The following is a 7,776-nucleotide window of genomic DNA, read 5'->3' as shown; positions in this document are numbered from 1 at the left end:
TCCCAGTTCTGATGACAAGACAGTTTTCAGTTAATAAGTTATGGCTTTTTCAAAACGTTTTCATTGATGTGTATCATTGCTGTTTTAGCTTTTTGCTCATCTGCAGATAGTTATATTCTCTTTGCTTGCTACGAGACAATATTTTAAGATACTACATTTTTAAATAATATTAACTATCTGGTAACATGTGTAGACATGTACAAGAAAGACTCCCAGAGTCATTGAAGTAGAAAAAATATATTAATAAAATTTAAAAAGTCATGCATCTTGATAAGGTGGAACTGAGAGTCTGACTATCTTCTAAAAATATACACACACTATTTAGACATAACTTGTTAGAAAAGTGTTTAAAATTTCGATTTTTTTGCCGTTTATATTGTTACTGATATTATTTTTGAAGCAAATTCTTTGTAATTACTACTTCGCAAGATCTGTTACCCACTTTCCAAAACAATAATTCTACCAGTAGAAGTTGGATCCTAAAGAAGACTAAAAACAAAATTTTGAAGACTAACACACCATATATTCTTCAGATTGTTTTTGTGGCAATTTATCTTTTACTTTCATTTCTCCCTCAATAACTTTACACAGATTCCCAGTTGAGATTTTATCTTACTCTTCTGAATAATCAGCCTCCAAATATCCATCTATGAAATACTAGCTTCATGCCTGTAACAGCTTTCAATAGTTTATTACTTTCTTTATTTTTATTTATTATTTGATGACCTAGGATCTGAAATGGACTCACTTGATCACATATAGGAAAGATTCAGCTGTTCTATTTTATTAGCCAGCCTTTCTCTGAGAAATTTTACTGCTGAGTGAGGCAGAAAATTCTACATGCTCTAGTGCATGAGTTGCTCTGAAGTACTCATGGTTTTGCTGGAACTTGATTTTTTATTGAGAACATACAGATAAGGCAAACTTCTAGCCCACATAGATTTAATATTTAAAGTATTCATTTTAAATTACTGATACTAATTATTTTTAAATAGCTATATATTAGTCTTGTATTAAACATGTTTCTTAAAAATTCTGTCTAAGCTCCTGTATGTCTGACTTCAGTTCACTAGTTCTTTCTTCTTTTTCAGTTTAAAAAAATCACAGTTTTTATTCATCAATCTTTGGTGAATCCAGATTCTGACATTTCAAACCATTCCTTATCTCTTTAGGAAAAAGTATTTTTTTTTACTCTCATATGCAACTTGTCTTAAATAATAAATTAATATTTGTAAGGAATCTGTAGCTTACCAAATTAGATTTATGTCTTTTGGAGATTCAATATTTCTTTCTAGTTTCATGGAATCATAGAATCACAGCATGGCTGAGGTTATGTGACCCCTGGAGGCCATCTGGTGTAAGCCTTTTGTTCAAGTAGTGACACCTAGAGCTTGCTGTCATGAGCACGTCCCGATCTTTTTTGATATCTCCAAGGATATCAGTGACCTGAAAAGATGGACTCCCATAAAAGCAAGAATAGTGGATGTGAAGAAACAGAGAGAAACTCAGTTTAATTTCATTATTTTAATGTCTGACATTTCCAGATTGCTGTGGAATATTTAGTAGGATATCTTCAGTTTGTGTTAAGGTACCGTGGGAGGAAGGGACGGAGGGAGGAAGGAAGGAAGGAAGGAAGAAGGAAGGAAGGAAGGAAGAAAGGAAAAGTCATCAAAACAAGAAATGGTCTTCAAAAATGAAGTCCATTTGAACTCATTGACTTTTTATGTAAAAAAGGCCAAAGATTTCAGACTCCTATTTAATCATATTTCCAATTTCATTTATATATTATTCATTACAGAATATTAACAGTAATGATTTGTACTTATGTTTAATAAATGAAACATATTAATAAAGTGTCCATTATAGTGTAACAGAATAGTGCACTGATACATTATAATAGTTTGTTAAAAGATGTTAAGCATGCTTGCAAAATTTGAGAATAAAAATATGTATAGTGCCCAGTAACTAATTGGTAAATGTAGCTACACCCTTAAAAGTTGTGCATATGTTTCCTTAGGAGGAAGGATAACCTAATGGAAACTACAAGATGTACAAAAATTAGGAAAATAAACAAAATTTGGAATTGTATTCGATAATCTCAATCATATACATGTATGTATAGACTGAATTATATTCTCACTACATAATATATTCTTTGATATTTCAAGTAATAATAAAAGTTTGCTATCCAGTCATTACAATACATAAAGAAATTAAGATATCCATAAAACAAAGAAAAACAAAGCAAAACAAAAACTTGTCTATTCACAATAAATAATAGATTTTTATTTTTACAACAAAAATACACAATAACAGATCAAGAATTCATTTTTTGAGATTGGAAAACTGGAAAAGAAAGCAATTTGATTTGCTTTACAATATCTCTCCCCTGACCTCACGAGTCAATAAATTCCTTCTTAAACCACCATTTCCTCTTTACCCACCCCTTACAACTCACATTTCTATTTATTTATTGATAATTCTTATACCTACTTCATTTAATGGTTAAAATCAAGCCATCACTAATACAGATTTACCTTTTCCTCCCTCCCCTCTCTCCTTCCAGCTATTTAATGGACTTCTGGGTGAGATCATCTGAGAAGCTCTCCTCAGGGACAAAGAAGTGTAGCAAAACTGGCAGCACTTTAAGGATGCTATGGTTCTATGATTCTATGAAATATTTGTTTAATCATTTTCAGATACAACAATAACAAGAACATATAAAAAAGGAGTGAGAGAACTAGATATTTTGCTTCAACTCAAATAACTTTTTGATTTTTCTTCCAGTAATTTGATATTTAGGTTTCATTCTTAATTTGAGTGAATGAAACAAAATTTCAGAACCTTGATGTCTCTTCCAACACATTCAATTTTTTCCTGTTCAAATTATTATTTTTGAAAGCAAAATCCAGCTATTAGTTTCTGCAAATGTTTTGACTTAAAAGTCTTAGCTAACATTTGAAGGGAACTTGCTATCAAAGCTCAGGATAAATACAGGTCAAATGGGAATATTTGGTTGATTAAGCCATCCATTTTATTTCTTCTGCTCATTTCTCTTTTCACTTTACCTTCACACTTCACAGCTTCTAGTGCTATGGTGCACATCTTCTATACATAGCAGTTTCATTTATAAAACAGTCTTGATTTACTCCTTTAATAAAGTTCATCCTATGCACTAAATGAAGCAAGGAACATGTGAATGAGGCAAAAGATCATGGGATTTTATCTGCATGCATGATTGAAGTGCTAGCAATATTCTTTCAGTCGTGGTTTGGTAATGCAGGAAGCACCTTCAGACGTATATTTACTTGGTTTTATATAAAACTTCATAGGCTTCATTCAAAATAAACAGATTATATATTTATTATACTTATGTTTAAAAATTTACTTCAATTGTTCAATTTTTGAACCTCTACAACAGTTCCTTATTGTTTGTCCTATGTGAATTTGTCCTTATAAACTACACAGTGCTTATCTGAAATCTGAGGAGCATCTCTGGAACTGAACTGCCAGTATGGTAGGTACCACAGATCTTTCTGAAAATTAGTGGCCAAGCTGATGGCTTTCCTCATAAATGTTCCTGTGTTATGTAATTTTCCTACTGGCATGTGAGCCTGTAGAAAAAACTCAGCATTTCCTGGTTCTTTGTAGATGCCACTTTTCTGTATATCACAAAAACAAACAAACAAACAAACAACAACAAAAACAACAAAACAGAAATCTACACAAAACTTTCCAGAAATTGATGGAAAGATGTTCATAAAGTGCAGGATGTGGTAATGACATCACTGTCTTTCCAATAAAGCTGGAGGATCATAGATTCTGAGATTAAAAAATGGTTAAGCTAATGTTTTTACAGAAAAATATACACAAAAATGCTTAAGGTACTTGAGCCAGAGCTCTATCCATAGCTCACATAACTTCTCCCATTCTTTGGTGAAAAGGCTAAAAATATTGATGTAAGATACTATAGGTAAAGTCCATGAGTAGCTGTAGGTTTTCTATGCTGGCTACCAAAAATAAAATAAAATAAAATAAAAAAATAATAATAAAAAATTAATACACAAACCAGGAACAGACAGGAAATGATAGTTTCTGACAGTTTATAACTCAGAAAAACTTAAATTAATTTTCATGAAATGGATTTCACATTTAAAGTCATGCCATATTTGATGTCAATACTCGAGGGGAAAAAGAACAATGAAACACTTTTGTATTTCTATATTTGTTAAATATTAGGTAATCTTAATATTGAACTTGTCATATGTACAATGCGATGACATATCATGTAACAAACTGCCATGAAGAACTGAGAAAGCTATAATAGTAAGATAAAACAATCACAGTACATTTTCAAATGAGTGCCCATCCTTTTTGCAACAAAATTTGCAAGTGTAATTATCTGTGTAATAATTTATCTGGGATTGCTTATGTGCATAGTCTATCTGATTGAAAGCACAAATTCATTTGAACAAAATGAGCAAAGTTAGAAGATTTATTCTATTCTGAAATATTGTTGGTTGTTGTTTTTTGTTTTTGTTTTTGTTTTTGTTGTTGCTGTTGTTTTAATACATGTGACTTTTCAGGATAAGAGGATAAGAGGAATGCAAATTTGACAGCACACTTTGTCAAGAAAGTCCAGAGGCACTATACCTGAATTACATTCATTACTTCATTACTTGTATTTATGAGCTCCTTGTGAGAATCCTTCTTTGTTTTTTGGCTCAAAGCTTGCTTCCTGAGGTATTTCTTGTGATAAGACTCTGATTGATTTGTTGAGGAGCCTTATTGATTTGTTGATGGGTGCTACCGTGTGACAATAGACATCACTTTGGGAACATTTGCAAGCACCTTCCTCCAGAGTTGCTTGCCTTTGGGGGAAGAGAGTGCTCAGGAATGTTTACTGGCAGAAGATATGGCCTGTGACTAAATAGCTCCAGCTTGGTATGGGAAAATTGGGGAATGATACCATCGTGTTCTGTGAAAAACAGGATGCAGATGGGCATCCCTGCTCCCTCTTATCTGCTGGCAAGGCCCGGAAGGTGGGAACAAAGGAGTTTCTGCTGAGATCCCAGAGCCAGAAGCTACCACTCCAAGGAGAGCTGACTCAACCACTTTGGATTTGAGCTGTCACTCCAAAGAGAGCTGACTCGACCACTTTGAAAGCATTGAAAAGGGGCCATCATCGCCATGGTCGTTGTCGTTGCTGTCGTCGTCGTCGTCAACAGAACAACAATGCTCGACGACCCACCACTACTGAAGATCAGTGACTGAACTATGAACCATGCTGGATCCATGGTGGTGACTATCTCCCTCTTTTTGACTACAAAGACTCCTTGCTTCTTCTTGTCTATCTTTTCTATTGCCCTCCTTCCCTTCCCCATTACCCTAATACATAATAATATCTGTCCTCCCCTTCCCTATCTCCCTAATTAAGATTTGTAATAAACTGGTCGGACCAACATTTGAACCGTTGTTTCTTAATCTCATGCTGGGTATATAATAATAAAAGAACCTCATCTCCCTCCTATAAATTGGAGCGAGACACTCCTATAATCAGCAACAAAAGTCTGTGTTTCCTAGAATACTTACAAAGAAGAGAAGTAAAGCTGATGAAGGGCTTAGAGAACAAGACAGATAAAGACTGGCTAGGGGAACTGAGATTGTTTGATCTGAAGAAGGGAGACCTCATCACTCTCTGCAATTACCTGAAAGGAGGTTGCAGCACAGAATGTGTTGGACTTTTTTCTCAAGTGACATGTGTTAGCATGTAAGATGGTCTCAAGCTGCACCAGAGAAGGTTTAGATTGGACCTTATGAAGAATTTCTTCATGGACAAGGTGGTGAAGCACTGGAACAGGCTGCCTAGGGAAGCAGTCAAGTTCACATCCCTGGAGGTATTTAAGAGATGGGTGGATGTAGTACTAAGCGACATGGTTTAGTGATGGGACTCAGTAGGTCAGGTTGATGGCTGGACTTGGCAATCTTAAAAGTTTTTTTTCAACCTAGATGATTCTATGATTCTATTAGCCTATGACTCTCACATGATATAAGATTATGGCAGCTTGCTAAGTAACCACTGTAAATTGTTGTGTTATTTAAGTTTCTGGAATAATAATTAAAAAATGCTAGATATGAAATACTCTAAATATACATATAAACGCATTCTGATGATATATACTGAAGTCACTTTTTAAGTGCATAGAAAGTCTCAAGTCAGTTCCTCTTACATTTCGTACACCCTTTCATATAAAAAATCATATAAAAATGTAATGGTTATATTTAATTTTTTTTATAAGCCAGCATCTGAGCTTTAATAATTGCCATTCTAGCTGTTATGGGCTATATCTAAAGTATTTTTGAACAGTACCTAGTGGGTAAGTCTGTTTAATTTAAACTTTTATTTGGATATTCTCACCACTCTTCTGATGAGCATACATTTAAAATACCCTATAGCACATTTCTGGTGCTTTATACCCAGGCCAGATGCTATTTTTGAATGTCCTAGTAAGTAGCCTTTCTACTAAAATGAAAAGTAAACCAATACATACTTACTGTTCCCTTGTTGCTTCTTCACAGACCTCATCATTCTGCTCAGGTTGCATTGAGTTCTCCCTCTTTTCATTGGTAAAAATATCAAAAAGCTGAAGTGAGAAACTGATTGATGCAACCTCATATGCCTCATACTCTGGTTTACTCAGCTGTGTAATGACTATGCTGGCTTTCTGGAGGCTCTAAGTAACTGGATGATTCATACATCCAGAGGCATATGAGATCATAGCTCTGTATAGTTTGGGAAGGATAGAAAGCAGAGCACTCTCAGGTAAGCTTACATGATACTAAATGCATAGGTAGACAACATGTTGTTTGAATATTTTCTTTTTCTCTAATTGTACAAAGAATATTTAGGGAGCCACTCCAATCAAATTTATAAGAGGTTGTTTTTGTAGATAAAAGAGACTTTTCTCATATTCTGGTGTCCTCTCCTGCTCTTGTCTTTCAATCCTGAGAGCTTTTCAAGCACAATGACAGAACTTTCTTCAGACATTATTAAGCTCCACGTGTCTGCACTTGTTCACCTGAAGCACTGTCTTGAGATCCTGGTTTGATACATGGCCAATCGGCACATGGATGGAATTCCTCCTTAGACAACTCAGGTTAGGGGTTATATTTCTTTGGACTTGTGTTTCTCTGAAATGAATAGCATTTATCTTAGCTAGAAATCAGGAATGTGACAGACAAGCTACTAAAGCAAGCTGTTAAATAAAATCTGTGTAATAATAATAATAATAATAATAATAATAATAATAATAATAATCCTCTCCCTATTAGGCAAAACAAAACAAAACCACCAACCAAGCAAACAACCAAAACCCACAACAAACAGCACAGAACATCCCTGTCAGCAGAAATAGAGCTATTTCTGTTTCTATCAGTTCAAGTCTAAGACCTATAATATTATATCTCTCACCCAGAAGATCTATAGTTTAAACACTTAAATCATTCACAGATGAGTCTTGAATTGATCCAATCAGATACAAACCACAGAACAAGTAAGAAACTTAATGTACTGAAGTGAATCAAACTTTGGAATAAATATTTTGCTGATGAAGAAAAACAAAAGCCTGATACATTTTATTTAAAATATGAAAAAATATTTATTTAATAAGAGGGGGAAACGCAGAAATAAACAGTAGAGAGAGAAGGTACTGAATGAAATATATGATTTAATTAAAAAAAAAATCAGGTTTGAATTTTTTGATCTGAGTTGAACAG

Source organism: Meleagris gallopavo, chromosome 1 (assembly GCF_000146605.3).
Source record: "Meleagris gallopavo isolate NT-WF06-2002-E0010 breed Aviagen turkey brand Nicholas breeding stock chromosome 1, Turkey_5.1, whole genome shotgun sequence".
Taxonomy (NCBI): domain Eukaryota; kingdom Metazoa; phylum Chordata; class Aves; order Galliformes; family Phasianidae; genus Meleagris; species Meleagris gallopavo.
The sequence above is the reverse complement of the archived record's forward strand: the minus strand, read 5'-3'. Positions refer to the sequence as shown.